Here is a 12,968-nt window from a genome sequence, read left to right on the forward strand (position 1 = left end):
AACAAACAAAGACACCAATGACAGCATAGGGGAAAGTATTTCTAATCATTAATACATTTAATGAAACGATAGATTATTGGAAATTAAAGTGGATGAAAAACAAATGGCCGCAGGTGGGGCACGAACCCACGTCTTTGCATTATGCGTGCGGTGCTCTTATACCAATGGATACCGCGGCGCCATTTTCCCATCCACGTTCTGAGGTATTTATGTTTATCTGCTATAACCAAATCTGGGCGCGTTGGCCAGCGCCACCACTCACGACCTTGACGGCGTACGTAGAACATCCTTCCTGCCGCGGGCGTCAGTGGTACGTGATCTTTTTGGGTGAAGGAAACTGGTTACCAAACCCACACATGCTTCCCGAAGGCATCAATGCTGCCGGATTCGAGGCTGCTCTGCATCCACCGTCAAGATCGTGAGTGGTGGCGCTGGCTAACACTCCCAATTTTAGTTATAGCAGATACCCACGAAAGTGGATGGGAAAACGGCGCCGTGGTAGCTCATTTGGTAAGAACATCGCACGCGTAATGCGAAGGCGTGGGTTCAGGCCCCAACTAGGGCCAGTTGTATTTTGATGCATCTTAGTTTGCATTAATTTATCATTTCATTAATTATATCAATAAGCACGAGTAATTTCCCCCATTCTGTCCTTGGTATTTTTGTTTGTTGGCTTCCTATGAAGTGACTAATAAAAATTGGGCCCTCGGTTTCCTTTCTTCTCTTTCATGAAACACTTTTGTCACTCAGCAAATACATTTAATATCATAATTTCAATGGAAATAGAGAGATAGATAGAATGAAGAAGAAAAGGAAAAGAAAGGAAGGGATTAAACCACAGGTAATCTCCGCTTGTCTATCCTGTACTGGGGAAGGCGCAAAGAGGTATAAAATATTAGAAGAAACCAGGAAAAATAAGCGGAAAAAAAGGTACAAGAATCAGCACTTTAGGCCTGTCTGTGTGTGGGCACTGATACACGATATTTCGAGTGCCACATTGCTGTTACGGTTGGCGTGCAGCACCCCGGGCAAAAAGGATGCTCGACCACCACGCCTCATCGAAATGAAGGGTGAATTCCCAATTCGTTGTGGTCGTCTCGAGTGGTTACCGGTCTGGCAGGTGCCCCGCAGTACTTACAGGCCTCTTCGTGTGTGTGCATGCCTAAGCGAAACGAAGAATGGATTCGTAATTTGCTATGGTTCTCTCGAGGGGTTGCCCGTCCGGCTGGCGCCCCGCAGTGCTTACAGGCCCCTTTATGTGTGTGCGACTTTAGAAGAACCCTTTCCACGAACTGTCAAGCTCTACAGGAGAACATCCGCGAACCAACGTCGCCTAGAAGAAAGGATAAACGCCTACGATCCCGGATCTGCGGGTTGATACCTGCGGAGGCGGCCCGTCCAAGCTAACCTAAGAATGCTGGCCGGAGCAGCCGCAAAGCAACAACGGGGACGTGCGACCTCGCCCAGGAGAGAATGAGCAGCTGCAAAGCACCGATTGGGACTCAGTGCCTGTCACGTGATATTGACGTGAGCAAGATCCCGCCTACGACGTTAGTGGGACTATTTAAAGGGCCCCGTAATGTACTTTTACACTTCACTTTCCCTCTTCTTATCTTTCACCAACCATCTAATAAACCGTGAAAGTTTCACACTAGAAGTCGTCTCGTCCCTGCCTGCTCGCCATGGTCTACCGGACGCCTGCAGCCAGCCAACAATGCCACGCTACCCAATAGTAAGGCCGGTCGAGCTGCGAGAAAAAGGCGTCGCAACAAGTGATCGGCAGCGGTGGGGTGCGCTACCCTGGAGAACGCAACAATTCTCACAGACAGGCCATACACAGGCGTGCAACATCACACAGTGTGGCCTTGTGTGACACCGTAGCCATTTATCGCACAATCAGGTGCCTTTTATATAATAGAGCACCGCACTGAATTTTGGTTTTTGTGCGCGGGCGATTGTCTAGCAGGTCTAACGTGAAGGAAAGCACTGCTTTTCGCTGCTTAAAACGATGACTCTGAAGAAAATGTGTGATTGTTCTGCTGCACCCGTAAATATCAATACTGGGCTTCTGGCCATACCGATGATAAAGGAGTACGCATTCGACTATGCTACTCCAAGCCATAGACGAACTAGAAGCGTGCAGTCACGTTGTGAGAGGCTGGACAGACGATGAAACTGTAAATAAGTAAAATTAAATTATATCCCAAACATACAAAGTCATACAATAGTTATTGCTCGCATTGCTATTATAAAGGCATTGCTATCATAAAGGCTTGCCTCTGTAATCTAGGTGGAAGTGCACTCATCATGTGTTAGGTCACGCGCACGCTCACAAAGTGTTTTCACTGCGTCGGCCCCTGAAAGGAGGATTGCAGCACAGCTGCTGCTGTCGTTGGCAGACTTGGCGGCTGCGGCTGCTAGGTCGTTTCGATAGATGCGACAGGCTAACCAGACCCGCCGTGGTTGCTCAGTGGCTATGGTGTTGGGCTGCTGAGCACGAGGTCGCGGAGTCGAATCCCGGCCACGGCGGCCGCATTCCGATGGGGGCGAAATGCGAAAACACCCTTGTACTTTGATTCAGGTGCACGTTAAGGATCCCCAGGTGGTCGGAGTCCTCCTCTACTGCGTGCCTCATAGTCAGAAAATGCTTTTGGCGCGTAAAACCCCGTAATGTAATTTTTTTTCGGCCAACCAGTGAAATATTGTGCCGAGTCCTATGTAAATTGCTCGGTGGTAGACTTGCATGATGTCTGCGACGAGCGGCTCGTGGGATTCGTGACGCAGTGCGGAAAGTAAACTCTGGACAGCTGCGTTTGGGTCACGGAAAACGGACCATGAGTGGAGTTGCAAGGGAAACAGGCTCATGAGATGTCTACCAGTCGACGTAGTCATATATACGCCATGCTAAGGGGAGTGAACCACTACAAGGTGTTAAGGTTGGAGTTACGTGATTGATTGGCTGACCTTGACTTATTTATTAATGTTAACGTTTCTGACAAAATGCCTGTCTTGTGACGCTGAGGAACGCGGACGCACGTAACTGTCAGAGGTAAAGAAGACAGAAGAAAGGAAGTGCAAACTGTTTATTCTTACGTATCTTGTTTTCCTTGTATGTCGTAACAGTAGACTGATCACATTTAGGTTCCATAGCGGCATAGCGTATGCGACAGGCATTGGGGACTATCGTAACCACCTTTAACGACTCTTTAACGTGCACTGAACGGATAGCACACGGGCATTTCTGCATTCCGCCTCGTTTTATCATGACGGCACCGCGACCAAAAAAAAGAGAACCCATAACATCGTGCTTGGCACTACTACGCCTTTGATCCACGGACCCGGTACTCGAGTTTTCTTCTTTTTTTTTTTTTGCTGAGAAGTGAGCCTACAGAACCGAACTGCGCAACAAGAAAAAAAAAAGGCAAACCTTTGGGCTGTGTTAGATGGTAAACTAACCTCCGTTTCTTTTTAGTAATGTCTGTATAGCTACGCGTGATCAAATCAAACCGTTATTACTTCGCATTGTTCCATTCCATTGTTCCATAATATTCCATTGTTTTATTGACTGCGGTTCTCTCTTGCTCGATGTCTCCACGCGCGCAAACGGGAAAAAAATATTACTTCAAATACATTATATTGTGGGAATCAACGTTTTGAAACTGAGCAGGGACGCCGTAGCGGAGGGCTCCGGAATAATTTTGACCACCTGACGTTCTTTACCGTGCACGCAAAGCACAGTATACGTGTGGTTTTGCATTCAGCTCATACTGTAATGCAGCTGCCGCGGCTGAGAATCGATCCCGTGACCTCGAGCGCAGCAACATGAAACCCATAGCTACTATGCCATGGCGTCGCGTAAAGTTATTTCTTTATAGATCCGAACAAATTAGCTCAAGTTTTCCCGCAACCTAATCACTGCAATTAGATGTAATGTGTTTCCCTGAAGCAATAAAAAAAAAGATCAAGAGCAGCAATGTAGTTAACCAGTGACGCACCTAGCGCTTCTTTATTTTTTAACTTCGTTATTGCACTTGCTGGAAAAAAAGGCATTTCAAGCAGATAAACGTCAAACTTCAAGTTACGTGCCGGTCATGCGAAGGACTATTAACGTAACTATTATTCGGGCAGCCGCACACATTATTTTATGTACCTGATCCCCCCCCTCCCCCCATTTCTTCAGGACACGGCAGAGACGAACTGATGAAGCGCAGAGGTAATTAGATAGAACTTCGAATGACGCCGCTAAGTGAAGCATTTGGGTCTGCAATTGCAGGCGTTGTATGCGAAGAGAAGCATTGCCACAACACGAACGGCACTGTCGTGCATTCCCATCTAGAAAGCAAAGAATTTTTTAGAAAGCTACGCCAAGTCACAGTCGGCAACTTACTGTTGTCTCGGTTCGAGATAGAAATTTGGCGCGTTCTATAGGGACTGTTGCATCATTCGCAAGCACGCGAAGTATCGCTGCTGCATCCGTTCTAGACAGCGGGATGGGTTCCTATACGCCCTATTTATGAGCGGATCGAGGAGCTTCATCGGCATACTCGTTGCCTATTACAATATACCTGCCAACCAGTGAGCTTAAATTCGTACTGAAACCGCGCAGACGTATCGGTAGCAATGCATATATAAGAACTTTGTACTAAGCGCACGCCTTTTGTGGCAAACACGTACGCCTCACGGCATACGCATGGTAACAAAGCTAGCACATCAGAGCATGATAAGACTAACAAGCAACATATTCTTTTTAGGTTACAGTGACCCTTGCAGCGACATTGCTAACACCGACTTCACCTGCTTGGGAAATTTGTCTGAATAATCTTGCTTGAACCACTTAAGTAGCTTTCTGGTATATGACGTCTTGCGCTGCCACATGAAGGTGGTGCAAATACCATCACAATTTCTTTTTGCGTGTATATTTGCAATCTCGAACCGACCCGTCTTTTAAGACCTTTAGAAATCTTTTATGAATTGAATTTAATTTTTGTAAAGCATGACGTAACAGTCGTGAAATTTTAACACGGGCCCAAATTCATAAGCTTTACGAATAGTTCGGGAAAGTTGGCATGTGACGATGGCATATGATGTCTTTACTCTACGGCATGGGATGCGCTTACTCGACGAGGTAACGAAGGAGCGTCCGAGTTCGTATAACAAATTCGGAGGTTGCCTACAGCGCACACAGGCTGTGCGCTCGCGACCTCGTTGGCCCGGCTCGACGACCGACCGCTTTCAGAGCAGAGAGCCCTGGACTGCCGGCCGATACGGTCGCCACACCTACAACTCGGTCAAAGCGCTTTTGAAGTATCCACATTCAAGTGTTCTAATAGAGAGACTTTGATAACCTCAGGCGTTCCCCACCACCTCTATTTATTTATAGCCTGTTTCGTTTGTTTCTCCGCTATTCTCTCTGTCTTTCTTTCACCTTAACCCCCTCCCCCACCCTCTCTCTGTGTATGGTAGCATACTAAAACCTTTCTTTTCTTCGTGTTAACCTCCCTGCCTTTCTTATCTTTTCTGTCACTCTCACTCAATAGCTACACAAAATAAGTAGAGGAATACTGCGAGTTCTGAATATCATATGCCCTCCCTCGCCCTCTCCCCCCCCCCCCCCCCCGGAAATATTCAGCGAAGGGAAGACATCGCTGCTTGTTTCTCGATGACGTAAGCATTTCGCAGGGGCTGTGATATTGGACAAAAAAATTGCTAAGTTTTTTTTTTCTCTAAATAACTACAAATGGAAGAGTTCGACCTATTACAGAAACGTATATTATATGACTTATATTTTCTTATGACATAACTTTTTATAATCCCTTGTATTTATGTAACCATCTCAAAACTGCTCATAAAGTTAGCTAACTAGGGGCCGAATTCAAAAGTCTGGTTGCATGCAAGAGCGGTTCGTCCTTGCTGACGCGGAAGGAAACTACAGAGAGATTTCACGTTATACGAGATGAGGAAGCTGCACTTTCCAAGTTTCCGTGCAGAAGCGTTTAATTACGATGTTGTGTCCAGAAAGCGTCGTATGCTGCCTTAGTGACGCGAGAAGAGGCCGTTATTCGCCGGCACGTGCTGTACGATTTCTCGACGCTTGTGCAATAGCACAAATTTGTGACAGAGACAGTTACTTACATGTAATATAGAAGGAGGCGGTAAGCTTACCAGCGGTGAGGAACCTTTGTTCACTCTAAAAATAGATACAAAAGAAAATGCCATTGCAGATGTATATTGCTAACCCGAGCAACTCATCCATCAACGAAAGTGAAGCTGTGTAAAGGAGTTCTCACTCCTTTCGGAAGTCCAAGCAGTCTGTTCTGCCATTACCCGAAATCAACACAAGACTTTGCAAATGCCTTCACTATATCCAATGTAATTCATTCGCTATCCCGAGCCTTTTCAAGAGATTCACCATGTTCACGATTTGTATGGAGATTGATCCTTTATCGTTTAAGTTTATCCTTCAAGTTCATTAAAAAATAAAACAACAGCAAACGGTATGGTACGAACGTACTCATAAACAGCTATTAAAATTGATTTTACAACCCAGTGAGCCAGACCCAATACCTACGAAATTTTTGTCCATTTGGGCCACTCATAGCTGACCTCCAACGTGGAGTGGAGCTAGTGAAACGTGACGTGAGAAGCAGAAAACAAAAAACAAAAATGAAGAAATTACGGAGTGCTGGTTAAAATAAACCGTGCAAACAAGGTGTTGTCCGTTCCTGTAAGGTATATACCGGGTATCTTTTATTTTATACTCATCAATAATTACATTTTAAAGGCCGTTTAGGGCTCTGACGCAAGCTGTGTTGCTGGCTGTTCTTTGATTCTGACCACGTGTGCACGAAAAAAGAAAAAAATTCACCGACGTTTACGATACTCCCTCATGCGAAATTTGAGCTTAGCTCTATGCGTGTTTTCATCTCGCGATATATTGGCTGGTGTGGACAGTTTGTCTCGTGTGGCACATTGCTAATGAAGCGAAGTGCGGCGCGACTGCCTCGCTCATCGGGAGATCGCGAGAGGCAGCGCGTGGGTGACGCGTGGGGGTGATTCACCGCAGCCGCCGCAGACAGACCTCCGCTCATGCAGCACTTTGTTTCCATACAGACGACGCACAGTACTCTGGCGCCATTTCGTAGCCATCGTCACCGCAAAGCCCGTCTTGCGCGGCACTATACGCTTTTCTGCTCACGCTTTCGCCATACCCTCGACCTCAGCTTTCCTCCTCGCTCTCTCTTCCTTATCGCAGTCTTTCATCGGCCGCTGCACTACGAGTTCGCTCATTCATCCTTGGCTGTGCTAGGAGTCTAGCACAGCGAAGGGCGCCTAGGAGCTGCTTCGTGGATGAGCTACTTGTCCCCTTCAGTAGTATCTGCCTGCCACGTTAAAGTGCTTCACGTACGAACGCTGCTCGAAATTTCGGAACTGCAGTGGCCAATAGCGGCACCTGGAGTCTGTCTATCGGGTAATGCACCTAAGCATTTGTGCAAACAGTTCATCGCGAATTTTATTTTTACCGACCATGCTCGTTGGTTCACCAAACAGTGCAGAGGACGCTCTTGGTAATCACGGAGGAGTACGTAAGCAAATAATGTGCACTGGCAAACAAAAACATAAATAAAGAATCAATTATGTTTTCGAGAAGCTCGTCCTGTGGCCTCCTTCTCCCTATCCCAATTCCTCACTCACTCTCTCGCAGGCCATTGGAGAGCGCCGTGAGAATGTGCGTGCCTCATGAACACGAGGGCAACGTTTCGAACGGACCACCGTACTTGCGAAAATGCTGCAAAACTCCTCTTTCTTGATTCGCCTTCGCCTTTCATCGATCCCTTCGTATCGAGGTGGCAGGCTAATTGACGCGTTCGTAAAATGCGTACGCAAGCACCGAAACTGCTGCGCTTGCGGGCCCTAGTGGCGCAGGTGTTCGTTCTTAATTATTTTCCAGCTGCTGTGTTTGTCGCACTCGCGCGCGCTTTTGTTTGTTTGTTTATTGAACTTGTCTTACTCAATTTGTCCGACCTTCGCCATTCTTTTTTTTTTTTTTTTTTTTTTTTGTCGTGGGCGGGCCGAGCCGGGGCTCTAACGACGCCGAGGGCCGCTCGACGATAAACGGTGCGGTGCGCGCGGGCGCGTGAGCGCCGCTATCAGCAGCGCCGCGCACGCACGCCGCACTTCGCTCGACAAATGTGAATTTGATCTGTTCTCGATAGAGTTCCCCAGAGGCCCGCGCTCCACCGGCGTTCCTGCAGAGTCATTAGGAACGCCGCTCGGCGCTCCGTCTCTATTGGAGTGGCCCATCATGCAAACGCGCGCGCGCGCCGGCAAGGCCGGACGCGGATCCGCTCGCACTGGTCGCGCGTGGCGCATCCATCATGAACGCCCGGAACGGTACGCGGTGAGAGCAAGGCGCGGAGGGCCGAGCCCGCCCGGGATATCCATCCCTGCGCACGGCTCTCCAGGGCGCTTGCGCAAACTGCGTGGAGAAAGCGAACAGCACGCTGCGAGAAGCTCGGCACGAACGGCCGGAGAGCTGAAGTCGTAATGAATCGTTTCTTCGAGAGTCGGACGTAAAGGCAATTGCACCGTTCGGACAGACCGGCTAGGACAGTATAGAGCACGACGAGACATCCGACGCCGAAGTTACTGCTTCGACTTAAATTCACACACCGTACCTTCGAGAGTACGGTGGCTTCAGCACGCTGAATATCCCTGTTTAGCACACTTTAGTTTTTCTGAGCTATTCTTCTTTTTTTCAGCTTTGCGTGTTTCTGTGTATTAGCTTCAATAATGAAAGCAAAATACGTCGTACCTAGATTGAGGCGTATGTACTTCTGGGTTAGGTACGCAGCTAGACTGCGCAGGCTCGGTTGCACAGCATCATGGAAACGAACGCTAGAAACACCGGGACTAATTTTTCGTGATATCGTGAATCATATACGTCTTGTTTCCTGCTGAATAACTATTATGCAAAAGAACAGCTGTGGACACGAACAGTTCATGCGTCAGCACATGTAGGTCCACGTGTAAAGTACTGTTATTGAAATTTTTATGGCTGTACGAATGATTTTGTGTACGATACCATGATGCGTAAGAGTAGCTTCGGTAACAGTTTGATATCGAAAACCATGCACAAAGCGTAAGAACTCCTCGCAACACACCTCCAAAGAGCGTTTAACTCCTCAATTTCAATTTTCATTCCTACAACAAACAACGGCACGGGCTAGAAACACGGGTTAGAAACAACGCCGTACCATATAGTACGCCTGCTCACGGATCTTTGATAAGCTAATCTTCGGAATTATTGAATCTCCAAGGTAGGATTCGGATGCTGGAATGAAGACAAGAACTTCCATCTCAATACAGACGATGGCAGTATATATATATGCTCAACGTCCCAAGCGTGTTCGTGATCGCCTTCGGCTGTGGTCTGTGCACGCCACTATTGGTTAGTGTGTGGGCCTCTCCATCACTACAGTGCGGGCCGATCGAGTGGCCGAGTGGAGGGAGCACAGCGACCGCTTCTCAAAGGAGATGGATGGCGTATGTTCGCTCGCCTACTGCTCTCCGTTGCAAAGGTTGTGCGCGCCGACAGCAAACAAAGAGCGAATGCTAGAAACATCCCACCCCTGTGCTTGTTCCCCCTGCTTGTTGTGAAGCTCGCATGCGGCAATCCATTGTGATGCGCTTACATAAGGGCCTGAAGGGGGCAGGACGCTGTATGCGGGCTTCAGCAGACTTCATCGGCTCCAACCCGAAAACCGGAATGCCCCCTCTCTATTGCCCATCTCTACCGTTATGTGCGTCAAGTACAAGCATGCGCGGCGTTCACTTTTTACATTCTGTGCTATTTCTTGTTATGTTCCCTCGCACTTGAAAAGAAGCAAATTCGGCTCCTTCTTTGCTTTCTTCTGCACTTGTTCTGCGTGATAGAAGTTGCTTTTGCGAGAAGGAGGAAACGATGCAACAAAAATTATGGAGCTTTTTTAATAATTCATGGCATGCATAATGTGGGCGTATATTTTAAATATTCATAGTGAATCAAGCATCGCGTGCATTCCTAAGCACTTTGGGAATGGAAGTTTGGAAGAGTAACTTACGAATTTACTCCGTCGTATCTCAAAAAATGGCGCGTTTCATTCCTGGCCTCGCGTTACAAGCTTGTTTACTTAACGCCAGATACTTTTCATGTTGAAATGTTCGTATTGTTTTGGGAAAGGCGAACAGGTAACCGTCTGCCTGCAACGCTGCTGTCTTTCCATATCACTCTCACATCCATTACTCGTCACTTCCTTTTCACGCTGTTCCTTCGCCTTCCTAGGATCAAAACGGCCCAAATGCCCTTCATCGGTGCCTGTGCGTGACTGAAAAAAAAGGAAAAAGACGGAAAATCTGTGCTAGCCGGCACCCACGCTGCTGCGAAACATTTCTATAGTATACACAAGCTCTTCGCACGCACCCTTCGAAGGCACTGCACTTCTCGCAGAATCTACGCGATCACTCGACAAGTAATGAAAGCACGGCAGTGCCGACACTGCGTGTAGCAGAAACTGGCACGTTGTGTGGACGGTATAGCACTGCTCATGTACCGACGGGGCGTGCTGCTTGGCGATCCATCAGGTGCTGCTGCATCCGAGCTCACGCTTAGATTTATTGACAGCGAAGCTGGCGAGGCGCTGCCACACTCGTAACAGCTGACAAGTCTGACCACCAAGTTCCGCTTCTGGAGCGAGATTTCGAGAAAAGTTTGCGTGTGTGTGTGTGGGGGGGGGGGGGATGTAGAAGAAGTAGTGGTCTTTTTTTCCCCTTTTCGCAGGCAAAATACTTAGCAAATCATGATTGACTGTTGTCGCTGAGGAACAGTAGTTCTGCTTTCTTCCCTCCTTCCTTCACCCTTGAAAGCAGTTTGGAGGTGCTTTAGAGGTCGTCGTTCCTTTTCTTTTTTTTTTCATTCCGTGCGGAGTTGAAAGTGAGAAAGAGAGGAGAGTTGGACTGGCGTCGGTCTCTGCCGGCTGCGCTGTTTCTGCGGAACATTTGTCACCGCGGGCCCCCAGTGCAGCACTGCTCGTTCACGAGAGAGCTGATTATTTCGTGCCGGCAAATTTACGGCCGCTGCAGCGCCTTGTCATAAATTTTATCGGTGGGCGCGCGCGGGCTTCGCACAGCGCGCGCTGTTTGCGAGAGCTGAGGCGACGTCGACAAATGCGCCTTCGCCTGTTTGCGAGCGCGAGCCGCACCGGGCGCGCGCTGTTCTTCTAAGTTCAGAGATTTTACGATTGCTCGTTCGGCTTCTGCCCTGCGCGCTGTTGGGCCTCATCAGGGGCGGCGCTGGGAATCGGGAGACGCGCTGGCACGTCCACTTTCGGCAGGGGACAAGACGTTGGCTTAACTCTGCAGGTGGAAGAGCCGGAGTGGCCTTCATTCCTCAGTCGAACATTTGACTCGCGAAACGACCGGTAAAGACAAATTCACGATGTCTGGTCCCGATGACTTATTGAAAGTAAAATATTTTGTCCCGTCATAGAACGGGACCGAAAAATGGCAATCTACTCTTTTATGCTGTCAGGCGTTTAATTCTTTCAAACACATAAATTTGATGCTGAGGTTTTACGTGCCAAAATCACGATGTGATTATATGAGGCACATCCTAGTGGGGGATCCCAGAATGATTTTTACCACCTGGGGTTTTTTAACGTGCATCTGAATCTAAGTACACAAACGCTTTTGCATTTCGCCCCCATCTAAATGTGGCCGACGTGGCCTGGATCGACCCCGCGACCTCGAGCTCAGCGGCGCAACGCCATCTGGGCTACCGCGGTTGCTAAAGGCTTAAAATAATAGTTCGCGCAGCATGTCTTTAGTGCGAAATGGCGCAATAAAATTTCTTCGAAGCATTTTTAGTCGAGGCCGTGAAAAGCTTAGTCGCCCATGGAGAGGAGCCATATCTGGCCGCACAGACACACGTCTCTACAGCAGCTACCTTGAGGGTGCTTTGCGGGGCGTGGCCAAAGGTGGGTGTTCGTCGTCTCGCTATTCCTTTTTCTTCCTTCTGTAGCGCTCCTTCGGGAGCATTTTCGTCTGAACGAATATGTTATATTACGTGCTTGGTTACGCGCGCTGCTCGTGGTGCAGCCTACTGCAAAACTGATTTGTGAAAGTAGATTTGTTCCAAGCCTCGACCACAAAGTAGGCATATACTTCTGGTCGACTATGTAAAAAAGAAAACAAACAAAAAGACAAAACAAAAGATAAAAAAGAAAGAAGGGAAAAAGAAAGGAAAACCGATTTCAGCGAAGAGCATGGACGGGAACCTTTGCAATACAAGCTAAACGAATTTCGTGCTTTATACGAGGTCGAATCAGAAAGTATCCGCCCATATGTTTTATTAGCCAAAGTAGGGTACGTACAGGTAATTACAAATATACGTACTATTCTACGCACCTTACACTTTTTTCCCACATAATCCCCACACGAGTTTAGACATTTGTCCCATCGAAGCACTAAATTTGAGATGCCCCTGTGGTAGAATTCGTCCGGCTGACTGTGGCTGTGACTACGACTGCCATGAAACTTTATGGTACCCTGAGGACCGGTGAACGATGTCGTAAACGCTTCCATGTGAAATGCCAAGCTCCCGGGAAATGTCCTTGAGGGGCACACGGCGATCCGCTTGCACCATTGCATCCATGCGGGAAATGCAGTCGTCAGTCAGCGATGCATGCGGCCTCCTCTAACGCTCAATGTCATGCAAGTCTTCACGGCCTTTTGCGAACTGACAACACAACCACCTCACACTTCTCAAAACGAGACGCCTTTCCCCATATGTGGACTGCATATCCCTGTGGATTTCGATGGGTGTTCGTCCCTTGCTCCATAAAAAACGAATCACACTTCGTTGCTCGTACGCAGTGGACGCGTGAAGCACAGCCGCCACCTTCAACAACTAACAGCAGCGCCGTGCCGTGGAG

The sequence above is a fragment of the Dermacentor albipictus genome, chromosome 1 (assembly GCF_038994185.2).
Source record: "Dermacentor albipictus isolate Rhodes 1998 colony chromosome 1, USDA_Dalb.pri_finalv2, whole genome shotgun sequence".
Lineage (NCBI taxonomy): Eukaryota > Metazoa > Arthropoda > Arachnida > Ixodida > Ixodidae > Dermacentor > Dermacentor albipictus.